At 40.9% G+C, this 14492-nt stretch overlaps 2 protein-coding genes across 2 annotated transcripts in view; both read left to right on the top strand.

Moving 5' to 3' along the window:
* LOC115368084 (uncharacterized) overlaps window positions 1–14492 on the top strand; it is a 447723-nt gene that overhangs the window by 197391 nt on the left and 235840 nt on the right. The window lies entirely within an intron of this gene.
* LOC115368090 (class I histocompatibility antigen, F10 alpha chain-like) overlaps window positions 1–14492 on the top strand; it is a 410352-nt gene that overhangs the window by 254437 nt on the left and 141423 nt on the right. The window lies entirely within an intron of this gene.

Here is a 14492-nt window from a genome sequence, read left to right as displayed (position 1 = left end):
ACAGTTTTGGAAAAATGAATCGAAAGGGAAAGGAATAGAACTAGGGCAAGAGCTAGAGTTTTTTTTTTTTTTTTTTAAGATGGAGAAAAAAACAAAAGTAATGTTTTTCTTCTTAAAATATATGACTTCATTTTATGTTGGAGGGTGTTCGTCTTCAGATGATTACCACTTGGAGGTTATCTTTTAACAAACTAGTATATCACTGATCTCTGGGCATGCATATGCAGCTAACCTGCAGTAGTGCCTTTCACAAAGATACAGGGCAAAATATTAGGTGTCCATTTGTTCAGATCTATGTTGGAAATGGTTAAGGATTAAAGAATACCTTTGTGATTTAAATACAGAGAATATACTTTTTTTTTTTTTTAAATCAAAAATGTAGTGCAAACAACACCAAAAGTAATGAGACAAAAACAATCCTTTTGATTCTCTGTCTTTTCAAAATTCATTTAATTGGCATTATTCATTCATTACAGAAAAAGAGAAGCCTTAGAAAAGTTGTGCAGGATGCCAAAAGGTCTTACAGAGTATATAAATAGTCTTTTATTAATTCTTTGAGCATACAAGGGTGTGTGGTTGTTTGTTCATGGCAGTACAGTGAAGTATCATAAATGTCAATGATTACCCGGCTTTGGAAACTGATCAAGTGAATTCTGATCCGTTCACATGAACTCTCGCAAAATGAAAGCAAAAACAAAGTGAAAACAGGGACTTTCATGCATTTCCTGAATATTTGTGGCAGATTTCCTCTGCCTGCAACCAAACCAGCCGAGCGCATGGAGCAGTGTGCTAAATCAGGCATGAGAAAATATGTACACAGGCATAGGAAAACCGTCTGAAAGGACAACCAGTACAGGAACAGAATGTAACTGTCTGTGCTCAGGAGTCATAAGATCTGTTTTATTTCTGGTCAAATTCAAAAAAATTAGGAATATGCCCTATTAGCCAAAATATAGATGAATATTTCTTTATGTCTCGCTTGTTACTCCCATTGCAATTTGGCATTTGAAAGATCAGAGGAATTATTCTCTTTTACTCCACACAGACAGCCCTTCATTCTTACACTGTGAAGCCAGAGGCAAAAAATCTCCTAATAAGTGCCAGCACCATCATCATCATCATCATTATCCTCATCATTATCATCATAATAAAAATGAAACTATTCTGTTACAAACAAAAAAAAGCACACCAATTTACAAACATAAGACAAAGGGGAGCAGAAGAGATATTTCTTATGTGAAAGGATGTAGTTATTATATTTTTGCAGAAGCAAAGTAATATTGACAGTGACAATACATCTCCTGACATGAACTTAACAACCAGAAGGATCTAATTTAGCCTCAAGAGTCGCATCCTGAATCTGGGTTACCCAAAATCATTTTGCTGCTACAACAATTTGAGATGTAGAGAAACGATGGCGTGTGAGCCACATCTAGTGTCATACGAGCAGATGAACTCATAAACAAGCAAAAATAATAACAAACCATAACGCCTTGTTTAATTTATAATCAGATTTTCAGTCAACATTAACATGATAGTTTGGAATGGACTATGGCAATTATATTTGATGTGATGTTAAAGGAAAACAACAGTGTCACTCAGAGTTACTTCTCCCAACATTTAGTTGGCATTTCCCGTAATCGTTTTGTAGCACAAGATGATTAGGGGAAATGAGAAGACACAGATGTAACAATAAAGTTTTTTAAGGTGAAGTGTTTAACAGGATTATTTGGCCGTAAAACAGGCATCAAGTTTGGCGAAGACATCCATTGTTTCTGTGGGTGTCACGTGACCTGACAACATTATGCAGCACTGATATGAAAACAATCAACTCAGGCATGCTGAAACACCAATTTTTTTTTTTTTTTTTACAAAACCAAATGAACGCTTCATGTTTTCTGTGATGGATTATCTAGCACTGCGGAGGCTGTTTTTCACACTCCACAGAATGAATGGCAGCAAATGGCTCCGACTGAAGGGAAGAAAATGAACCCTGATGTCCCCAAATACACCGACTGTGTGCACACAAAACATGAATTATGTAAACGAGAGGGGCAACAGAGTACATTGGCAGAAACCTCAAAAAAAAAAAAAAAAAAAACACAGATTTTTTTTTTTTTTCCTTTAACAGCCACTCCGAATTGAATGCCAACAGAAAAAAAGATGATCTTGGAGTGAGGAGGATCTTGGGAAACCAGAGTCTGATCAGAGAAACTCAGAAGATCAGGATGCACTCAGGAGGCGAGCTCTACAGAACAGTGCAATTCATACTACGATTATGATTATTAGCTATCACCATCACGCCTGCTGTCCCACAAGCAATCTACAGGTCAGCATGCTGCAGTTAGAGTAACTCTTAGGTATACACCGGGACAGCAGTTAGAAGCTATAGTACCATAGTAAGGAGAAATACCAAGCACATTATTAGCATGGGAGTTAGTCTTTGTGGTGCTGAATGTGATGCTACAAAAAAAGTTCTGGGGATGAAATGTATTCAAGCATGTCCACTTTTAAAAAGGATGCATCATTTCCAAAAAAAAGCCGCATCTCGTTTGGGAAGACACAACGTACAGCATCCAGTATGCAGTGTCGTGTGTGTTGTGTCGAAGTTGTTTTTTGTCCCAGAGTCAACGCGGATTATTTGGAAATGAATCATCATTTTTAAGAATACCACTGTAGTATTTATTCTCTTATAAAAAACATTCTCAGGTGCTGGGAGTATGGCGGTAGGGAGATAAGTGTGACCACACTGAATTCTTCAAACAAACAGGGCAATATGCATTATTCACTGATTCACAATGAGGCCCAGAACAGGAGTGCTGCCGAACGAGGATCACTTTGTCATTTTTGTGATGAGAGAGAGAGAGAGAATATCAACCTGAGACTGATTTGAAACTCTCATCTTTATTCTTAATAAAAGAGTCTTAGCATAAAGCGTTGTGCTTAAAATTGATCTTCCTGTGGCTAAAATCATGAATCAAAAGCAAAGACTCGAATCAATCCGAGTAAGACCATTTCCATCAAATGGCACTGGATTAAATCGTGATTAACTGATCTTGATGCAAATTAATTTATCCTATATTTTGTGATAAAAGAAAACAAAAACATTTTACTATCATAATCTGAAGTGTAAGCAAACTATAGCAAACTATATCTGCAGTGTGCATTGTATCACCTCAGTGCAGATATCATTTCCTCAGTTTTCATCATATTCTTTGAAATTATGACGAAGAGTAAGTCTAGAAAAATTCAAAGAACATTTTATTAAAGCGTCCCTCCTGGATCAGCACTCCTATTCTGAGAGGCTTCGTGAATGCCGGCCCTGGTGTGTAATGAAACAGAGAAAACGAGAGCTAGGTTGAATGGCGGAGTGTGAAATCCTTTCATAAAGCCGACATCAGCTGTGCTTGGCTGTGATTGCCTGGAACCTGTTATTACTCCTATTGGCAAAAGCTGTGATTCAGTGCAAAGGAGCCTCGTGGTCCAGTCCCTTCACCCTGCAAAACACAAAATGTCCTCCTACAAAATGCACGAAACATTTTGTTCAGCATCTTCACCTGGAACAAGGCAGGGTATCTACACAAAAACTAAGAGCTGCTCGATTTTAGATTTAAGAGTGTTGATTTTCTCCTCTTGAGCTACACCCCTCGAAAATATCAAGGCACAGTCCTGATTATAAATATGTAAACTGTATTTTTCTGTGGCATCTTATGTTATTTTATCTGAACTTTCCTGATGCTGCAGACCTTTTCCATCTGTTTCTCCACACAGGTTAAAACGAAACCCTAAGAATTAACTGCAAAGACGCCGGGCCTACAGCTGTTTACCACACATCATGAAATCTAGGCCTCTTTTTCCAAACATCTTCTCTATTTAAAGTGTTTAAATCAATTTTAAAAAGCTGCTCTCTTGGCAAGATCCTCCTTCAAACCTTTTCTTGCTCTCTGTGGGACTGCCCGGTTGAATAAAGGTTAAATGAAAATACGCTGTACTTGTTTTCTCTGTGCGTCAAACAGGACGTCCAGAAGGCTTACATCAGCGGTAAGTGACTGTAGACACTGCAGCAAAGCTGAGGCGAACTCTGATGAGAGGATTTCACACGGCGTCACTCTGATCCATGTATCTGATCAGAGCTTAAGTACTGGAGAGGCTTTCCAGCTAAGGCATCTCCATGACAACGTGTTAGTTCCCTACCTACTGTCAACATGTAAGTTAAAGGACCGATGCAGCGTTCTGATAGTATAAAATCTTGCATAAGCCTTGCAGTAAGAAACGCTAGTATTTTCACACTGTACACATGCAGATTACACATTATATTTACACAATAGTGAGAAAAAAGGATGATTTTGAAAGATGGGGGGATGTTGACATGTGCTAAGTTTGATTCCTCTTTACCCTGTGAGTGTTGGTGATGTCTCAGTGCCATAACATTAATATTGCTTAAGATTCAACTGAAATCCACATCCCCATCCGTCCGCTATTACCCAAAGGAGGTCAGCGCTCCTTATCAGAACCTATTTGTACTGACCCGATAAAGAGATATTTACACAGAATACACAGGGTGAGTTTTGAGGGCTTTGCCGAAATATTTATGCATCCAATTTAGATCAAGAAGTCCCTGCACGAGCAAAAGCACTATTCTATAAAACAGCCATATAAAATCGGCAATCACCAATGGCATGTAAGTAGAGTGGGTTAATCCTTTACACATACACAATGCTCATATTCTGTATTTTTCCTCTGGGGTAAATCATGGCTCAGTCCAAACTACAGTTTTCCTGAATAAGAAAGGAAATAGCTGGCCCAGTCATTTTTTTGCAGATGACGGTTGTGTATTTACAATAGCTGCTACTTAATTTTATTTTTTTTTTTTTTCCCTTTTTGACTACAATATGAGGCTTTCCTTGGTCCAAAAGGATCACGTAAGTGTTGTGCTTTTTTTCCCCCCGCTTTTCTCAGATATTCATCCTCCGTGCCCAACCCTGTTTCTAAGACAACTAAACTGCATTCATAATCACATTTAGCCGGACGCGTATTTTGTCACGGATTACGTTTTTTTCAGACGTCTCACAAATATGTTTCTAATCAACATAACTTGTTGCAATATCACTAAGCTATATTCTCAATTATGTTTCCAGGGAAAGGTTTTTTTGTCGCAGATTATGTTTGTCTGTAATTAAATATATTGCATATCATGTCGGGCAGCATTTTAGTCAATGTCGTTACCTTTAGCAACCAAAAGTACTTGCTTAAGTTTAGGTTTAGGCTTAAAAAATAACCTACTTCACTCTGGGCTTGAACTCACCTGGGTGACAGTTGGTTTTTTGACCCATGCACCACTTTCACCTGCCTTCTAGTATCAACTTCAGATAAACAAACACCAAAAAACCCTTCTTCCGATACTCTACAAACAATGTAGTCCACAAAAAAAAAATACATTCCCCTGAAAACATAAAATGCAGTTTAGCTGTATGAGCTGTATGAGAACATAATGTTTAGGAGACAGGGCCTCCCGTGTCTGTGACTGCGTTTTGTACCCCACAGAGGTAGGCCGACAGTTTGTAACTCCTCTAGACTCGCCAGATTGACATCAATTCAGTAACGGCATGAGGTAGCCATATTACTACCAGCTGTCGATGGCAATAGTGCTGTCTAAATGAGATCCTTGGGATAGTGCAACCTTGTTATGATGACTTATGACGATCACTGTGACCCGGCTTGATTTCGTCTGGCGTCACGCATGCCGAAAATGTTTGCGCTGTTGGTACTATAACGCACTACCCAGCAAGCGAGTGGTATCTGCTCTGTGTTACGATTACAAACCCATTGGAGTGGAAGACTTGCTTGGACAGGGGGTCCTCACAAATATTTGATGTTTTGGTTCCCTCGTGTGAAATGTCCTTGGTGTGCAACAGATGGATTTCTTGTTGCCTTAAAATAAGCTGCACTCCTGTTCCAAGGCAAGGAAAGGAAGTGACTCATCTTAGCTGTTCTGAAATATGGAAAATGAATCACCTGGAAATAAATTTATTGAATCCATTCTCCTCTGTTTTTCTCCCACCCATTTTTCTATTTATATATTAAGTATGAGGTAAGTATTAAGTGTATAGGTCTATTTTTATGTGTATAGTGTAGCTCTATTTATATAGGCAGCTTTAATGTATATAGGTGTGTAGGTAGGCTCTATGTATGTAGGCACAGTGTATATATATTTATATATATATAGGTATATTAATCTTTTTGGATGTAATGAATGAGATTTTTCTGCATGTGTTTTGTTGTCTGGTTGTTGTCATATGCTGTCAAAAGAGCCAGGACACAGGTTTTTCATAAAGTTTGGTTATATTTTTATGCTTTTGACAATAAACAACTATTACTGCTGTTGTGTGGCTAAAGGTATCTCTGCTCGCTTGGCCAAGTCAACTTTCTACAAGAGCTCTTTGTATTTTATCTTTACTTTTACTTTTGTTTTTACATGGTAGTTAAGTTGAGATCAAAGTATCTACCCAAGGATCTCATTTAGAAACTGCCCAGGTACATCCATACAACATCCCACGATGCCTAGGCCTCTTTTGCCACCCACGTGTCCGTAGACTTTGGATATCTTTGTAATAAAAAATCTGCACTGCATCAGAACCACCAGGTACTAGGAGCTGAATGCCCTTTAATGAATAAGGAGCCTAACCTGGTCAGAGAATGCCTGGATATTTTTGCAATGAAATGTTTGACCTTCTTTAGTTAAAAGGTAAAATGGATGATGACAAGGTGGTGAGGTTATTATTCGTATTGTCAATAGCGGTATTAATGTCACGCAATTGGTGGGTTTGGATTTTGAAAGTACCCCTACAAACATATGGACTGACGATCGGGGGTTATTGATATTTGCCTAACCATGTATATCAATGCAAGTTTTTTTTTTTATGCTGAGAACATCCACCTCTTTTCATTTCCTATTTTTCTCAGGCTGAATAGAATCAAGATTGCGGTGCGACTGAATCCCAATAATGTTGGTTGCTTTCTATGCCCCCCCTCCTCCCCTTCTTATAATCGCTGTTATTCAGTCTCATTCTGTTGGGGCTGTAGGCCGGATCGTTATCATTGATTGATCCAACAGCGCCTTTCGAGTCACTTCATTTTGGCAAACAACAGGGCTACAATAGTCAGGGCTCACTCAGATGGATGGGGGCTGAGATGAAAATAGGAGGCTTTAAATCATGCAAGTCATTAATCCGTTCCCCGAATAGTCCCCTATTCCATCTCTGTCGTTTCTTTTATCATCTCTCCTCAGTCTCGGTGTCCGCGAGTTGGTCCGTCTGCAAAAAGACCAAGAATCCAATTACGTTCTCTAGCACTGTTCCAAAAGTCCTGGAAGTGCTGCAAAGTATTCTCCAGTTTTTTTTTTTTTGTTCTGCTTTGACAGGGCTTGTGACAACTCCACCAGGCAGTTTTCTCACTGAGGGACAGAAAAAAAACCAAAAAAAAAAAACAATGAGGGTGGTTTCCACAGCGAGCCGTCTCTGTTGTTCTTGTGGGTGTTTTCTCCGGCGCTCATCATTAGCATGAGTGAGATGAGGTGGACGTTTAGGCGGGCAGCTTTAGATGATGCCATCAAAAGTGGCAGGGATTTGACACCCAAAGTACGAGGGAAGCAAAAACAACCACCAGCACTTCTTGCATAGTGTGGCGATATTCAATCTATTGGACTTGTTTCAGTTTGCAGGTTTTAAAGAAGGGGATATTGAGTCGGGGTTTTCTCGCTAGTCACAGATAGTGGTGAGTGAGTGCTGAGACAAGCACTTCTGTCTGAGGGGTGGAGAAGCTTTTTGACATGCTTCTACTGTTAATAAAGAGTCTGTGTGTGGGTGGAGGGAAATGCAATCATTGCAGTGTTTGTCTGATGCTGTGAGCTCAGGCAAAAGTGCTGTCAGAGGCGATACACTGAGATTTGCCTCAGCAGGGGCGAAGTTCTTCTCGCTGTTGCTGTTAGTCGTCTTGGTCTCGGAAAATATCGTCCAACTCCTTGGAGAGGAATGACTCTAACTTTTGAGCTGTCAAAACCTTCTAATTTCTTTTGCGCAACATCTCAGCAGAATCTAAAACCCTTTTTATCCCATTTAAGTGTTTTCTGAAAAGTGCTTTAACCTTTTTCACATCATGATAACTTCAACATATTGCCCTTTTCGGTCTGCACTTCTTTGGCCGGCTGAAGCTTGCAATATGCATTCAGTCTATTCTAACGTCAGCATTTTTCCCCCAGCCAAGAAGGGAAGATCTGAACTGTGATATCTACTGTAATGTTTAATTTAAATGCATGCATTTCCCATACGCACAAAATTACTTTGTTCTTCTTTTGATAGAGCTTGGAGTTGCTCTTTTGTCTCTCATTTTTCAGTGCATAGTGCATTAAATCTTTAATTGTGCATTTGTGCAACTGCCTTTTCTCCGGCTTCTAGGCTATATTGACAGCCAGGTCCAGGCATGAGATGTTTTTATCTGTATTCTAGTCTCAAATGCGGTGATCTGGGACATGGTGCAGCCCGGGTAAGATGAGGTCTTTTTAGGCAGGAAAAAACAGATCCGGATGGTCTTGGTGGTGGTATGCTATATGTGTGTTACCTGTATAAAGGAACAGGAGAAAATAAACAAAACAAAACAGAAAAAGACAGCCCACGCTCTCAGGTGCTCTGAACTGATCCCTCCGGCTGCCCGGCCTCCCCACTGTCAGCGCCAGCCTCTGGTGTCTTGACCAAATCAGAGCCAGCAGTGCCCCTGGAGGCCCCTCCTGGCGATGCCGCGCCCTGTAGGCTGCCATCTGGGGTGGCGGCAGCGAACGAACGAGGATTAGAAGCAGGACTGGCGCTCGTGGCGGAGTTGGGGGTTCGGCAGGCGCTGAAGTCGCCGTCAGGGACCACAGTGGCCTCCAGGCTGTCGGAGAGAACTCCCCCGGTCACCGCGGTGGGGGAGGCAGCGTTGAGGAGGGGCTTGTGGGAGGCGTAAGTCATCGGGACGTCGGTGTCGCTGTCCAGTGGGAGGCCAGAGAAGGTGATCTCCACCCCAGAGTCACTCATCTCCAGGAAGTTCTTGTCAGAGGTGAGAGCCTGGTACCGGCCCGGTTTGGATACCTCGAGGCCCTGCAGAGGAGGAGCAGGGGAGAGGACAGGGGAAGAAGAAAAGAAAGGGAGAAGAAAGTAGTTTTACAGAGCAAACAGGTGGCAAAGGTTAAAAAAGGGTGTAAAACAGTGTAGTGAGGGAGACAGGACAAAAAGGGAACAGGTGGGGCAAGATGGAAACAGAAAGGAGGAGGATCCAGGAGCAAAAGGGAAGGAAAGAGGATGTAAGGAAAGAAAGAGGAGGAGGGAAGGGACAGGAGAAAGGAGAGTGAAGGGATGACAAGAAGAGGAGTGAGACAGGAGGAGACAGGAGGGAAAAGGGGGAAGAAAGTATGGATAAGGAAGAGGAGGAAGGAGAAGAGAGGAGGACGAAAAGGATTCCCTCAGTAGAACAGAGGAGATAGAGAAGGAGGTGCGGAGGAGGAGAGAGCAGTAAAGCAGAAAAGGAGAGGAAAGCAAGTGGTAAAAATTGAGGTCAGTAAAAAAGGACCATACATAATTCATGTAGCATGTTTCCAGGACCGTATTTATAGATTTACCTTCCATTCCCAGGCACCGCTTATTTTCTGCGTTACATAGAAACAAAGGCAATCTATATAAATGGAAATATACAATCTACAGGAATAAATTTAACAGTGGGGAAATAAACAGTTTTTCTACTTAAGATTATAAAGACACAGGTTATGTATGTTCTCGATTAAAAAATGGAGAGATAATAAATTATGTCATTGCACATGTCATTTTATTCTAAATTTAATTAATTGGCAGATGTGCACTGACGAAATCATGCACTTTGTATCAGTATATTTATTTCCCTGCCAAATTAAAGCAGTTATCATCTGAGGTTGCTGTTTAGTTTGATAACCATTAGATCTAACTAAAGTCACTAATGCACTGAAATGCCACTAGATTTAAAAATGAGACATTTGGGACGATTTTTACCATCATGTGACATATTCCTTATTCCCACTGAATTCCCTTCCCTTATCACATTTTGGGCGAAAGGTCACTGGAGGCTCACAGCAAATGTAACGGTAAAGCGCTGTGGAGAACTCCCTGAACCCTGACCACACCACCGTCTCTGCTGCCCATTTATGCCTTCCATATTTAGCCTCCATGAACAGTTGTTGCTGTGAGCTCGGCTGTAATCTAATCTGTTCTGCTGCCCGGCGCGATCTGTTAAGGTCGATTACCTTCTAATTAGACCTGGCATTGATGTGATATGTGATGGTTTTGATTTGTTTACTACTTTCGCTGCAGCTTTCCTGGCACACATGGGCAAAGTGCTGCATCATATTCCCAACTATGTTACACCCTGCCCTCTTGGATATTATTGCTTTATGGATTCCTGCATTTATCTTATCAACACAGTCATGCAATCTAAAAAAAAACCCTGCTGTCTGATTTCTCTTGACCTATTTGCCTGATTTGCACTTTAGAGCCAAACAAGCCCAGCCAGTGTTGGTTAGTTTGTGTTAGAGAAAAAATAAAACTCATGCAGATCTTTTTTGCACTTCAAAAAATACCTGTCTGCATAACCAGTGTTATTAAATTAGCCAATATTGTGAGTTTCACTGTGTGATGTTTGTTATAGCGATATCATATTTTAGGTTGGTTCTGGGTGTCTCCTCTTTGCCCCTGCAGTGGGAAACATCGCGTTGGCTTCTTGTTACTGCACTGACCTTGATAGTGACCTCTGTGCTCTCTGTGGGTTTATCCCATGTCGACTGAATCTGCGACTCCTCAGTGAACCTTGTGTAAGCCTCATGGACCACCTACAGACAACACACACACACACACACACACACACAGGAGATTTCAAAACTCAGCCACCAAAACATTTTGTTAGAGCAGCTCGGTTGTCACACATTGTACATACACAGCGAGTCATCAAAAATACATAGGCACTGGTAAAGAGGACATTGGCACACACACAAAAGCTGCACAGAAAGCTCTTAAAAACACATAGAAGATATCGAAGTGGACACTGTATATAGTGTGGCACGACTGAGAGACAGCAGATTTTATTTGTCTTTGTTGGTCGGGGCAGGAGGTTGAGAGGAAACAGAGCTGAAGGGGCTGTAATCTTTCTGAAAGTGTCATTCCTTTAAAGCTGCTGAAAGACGGCGTGAGACGAGGAGAAAGTAAGACTGATGACAGTAAATGAGACACCTGAGAGTTTAAGTGACTAAAAGAGGCAGAGGAGAGAGAGAGATGAGGGAAAGGTAGAGCAAGATGGATGAGAGATACCGAAAGAGAGGTGGAGAAGGTGGCGAGAAAAATGGGTGGGAATTGAGGCCGATTTGATGGATTGAGAGGAAGAGAAAAAGTGGATGAAAGAGAGATGGGGACAAGCGGAGCTTAAAGGAACAGGTTTTTGGGAGATTGGCTTGTTGATGAGTTCAGCCATTACGTGATGAGAACATAGACACCAAAATCATCCGTGTGTCCTTGGTGCATTTTTTTTTATTCCAGTGCTGCATGCTAACACTTCAGCATGCACTGTGTTGAGTGACTGTGAGCCAGAAGCCTTGACTCAAAATTGGGAAAATGAAAACTTATGGCAGCTCTAAAGCTAAATGATAGATAACCTTAAATGAAATGTGGCTAAATCTAATATTTCCAAGAGAGCAACTGTATATATTTAAATATTTAACTAATTTAAGTAAAAAATAGCAACATCATAATTGGAAAAATATTCCAGTATTAGTATAGCAGTATTAAAATGTAGTTTGGTCTGCAAGGTAAAAGCGGTTATTGTGAAGAATGGTTCCTTTCAAAGTGATAAATTATTGATGCATTGACCTGTTGGAAGTATTTTAATGCTGTAGCTCTAACTGCTGGTTTACACTCTAACATGCATCATGTTTTAGAATAAGCTTATCTTACATTTTGCATGTAAAAGCTGCAAAGTAACTACTAACTAAAACTGTGTGATGAATGTAGTGTAGTAAAAAAAAAAAAAAAAAAAAAAAAAAAGCACAACAGGAAAAGTATAAAGTCTCACAAAAATACCGAAGTTAAGTGGCAGTACTTCAGTAAATGTACTTAGCTACTTTCCAACTCAGCTGCACAGTTTGGAGTAGTTCCTAAAAGACACCTGGCTACATCAGCAGCATCAGTTAGTGATAATTCATTTTAAAATATATGAATCAACAATATTATACAATACAAACCACTGACAACTTTTTAATTACTGCCTGTCCTCTTACTTTGGATGATGCTTGTCTCCTCGATCATTCAACATACACCATTTGCTAAAGAGCTGGAAGTAAGGAGACTGATCTTACAATAAAACCCAATAACAATTTAAATTACCAAAAGGTCACTCATCTTACTTTAAGGTAATGCTAATCGCCTACGATCGGTCAACATAATGTATGTTCAAGTGTCAGAGCACTAAAGCGAATCATCCTCCAGGGAGGGAGAGCACAGAGGTGAGGGAGAGAAAGGAAGCAAGACAAGACAGATGAAGAAAACGGGGGGAGAGTGGGTGACGAGAAAACGATGAGCGAAGAGAAGCAGGTGGAGACTGAGAGAGAGAGAGAGTTAGAGAGTGCATGTGTGTAAGTAAGATAAATGTCAGAAAACGACACACAGGAGACTTTAAGTGAAAGAGTAAAAGCAAGAGAGGGAAAGAAACGAGGGGGAGCGAGACAGATGATAAAGATGGCGGAGGGTGCAGAAGGTGACAAGAAAAATACATGACGAGAGGCAGGAGGAGAGGCGTGGAGAGAGCAAGATAGATGGGAGAGAGTGAGACACAATAAGTGAGTTTAAGAGCGAGAGGTGAGTGGGATGAGAAACAAAGAGGGGCGAGACAGAGAGAGAGCGAGAGTTTGGGTGAGTTGGAGTAGATGGCGGCCGAGAGCGATGAGGCACGGCCATCGATTTTCATGTCCGGCCTCTCGGGGGGAAAGCGCCGCGCGGACCGCCGACATCCCATCAGACGAGTTGTCCAGGTCTGCCGCCCGTGTTCCCTGATCTACAGGGAAATCCATAACATTGTCAGAGCGGCCGGCATCAAGGACGGCTGCTGTCATCTCAACCTCCGCGGTCAATACACAAACAAATGCAGACACACACACACACACATTAAGCTCCCATTCACACACGAGAACATGAGCACAAACGCACACACATATAAGCATTTGCACACGCACATAGGGCTGAATAAGCACTTGGGACATGCACACACATAGATACACCACAACACACATGGATACACAAACACACACACACTGCGATAGGCATAAGCGGTGCACACTGACAGATAGACGACTGTGTGTGATGGATCAAATGGGGAGTGTCTCTGCATCATGTCACATTATATACAGCCAGTAACTTATTGCTTATCAACTAGAATATTAACACAAAGGCTCCAAACACACATATATAGACACACACACACACACACACACACAAAGACGAACAATGACACAGCAAAGCTACACACATTTGTCTTGGGCGAGTATTAAGCAGTAGCAATTCTCTAGAAATCAACTAAGAGGGAGATCACAAAAGGTTGAGTACACTCAATTCTCCTAACTAGAGGCTAATCACTACTGCCCCAGTATTATGAACCAACATCACGCACAAAATCACACACACACACACACACAGACCCAGCACAAATACCACCATATATACACACACAGGATACATGTTTACCTTGTAATTCACCCAACACATAAGAAAGATGTATGTGCATGTGTGTGTGTGATTAAGAAGAGCTCGCAGAGTCGCTTAATAACAGCAGTGAAAGCTTTGACCGCAGTTACCATGACTGGATCGTCTATGAGTAACTGCAGCTCTCAGTCTGGTTCGTTAACCAGCGGGGGGATGATGAACGAGGGAGGGAAGGAGGAGAGGTAGAAAGAAAGAAAGAAAGAAAGAAAGAAAGAAAAAGAAAGAAAGCAACAGAACGGATGGCGCACATGTCTGGTCACTAATGTGAAGAGGGAAGACCCACACATGACATAGTGACTTCCTCTGAGATCATCGCTCAGCTGCGGTTACACACACCAATACAGAAGAGAGAAAAAAAAAAAAAAAAAAAAAAAAAACACTGGAAAACAATGAACATCTCAATAAGCCATTTAGTCCGTTACTTAAAGGATTAGTTCACCCAACAACAACAACAAAAAAAAAGTCATTATCTTCCCGCAGCCCCATAACAGCAGAAACACCGGTGAAGATTGTATTTCATTTTAACACAGCAAATTAGCTCCTGCAGCTTCATTTCAGTGTTTCCCAAAACAAATGTACTGAATGAAAATTTAAAAAAAAAAGACCATAAAATGATTCTACAGCATATAATATAAGCTTTCTATAGCCAAATGATTGCATGTGGGTTCTATATTTATCTCATTATCCTCTAGA

The sequence above is a fragment of the Myripristis murdjan genome, chromosome 11 (assembly GCF_902150065.1).
Source record: "Myripristis murdjan chromosome 11, fMyrMur1.1, whole genome shotgun sequence".
Classification (NCBI taxonomy): domain Eukaryota; kingdom Metazoa; phylum Chordata; class Actinopteri; order Holocentriformes; family Holocentridae; genus Myripristis; species Myripristis murdjan.
This window is presented reverse-complemented; position numbering and strand designations above follow the sequence as displayed.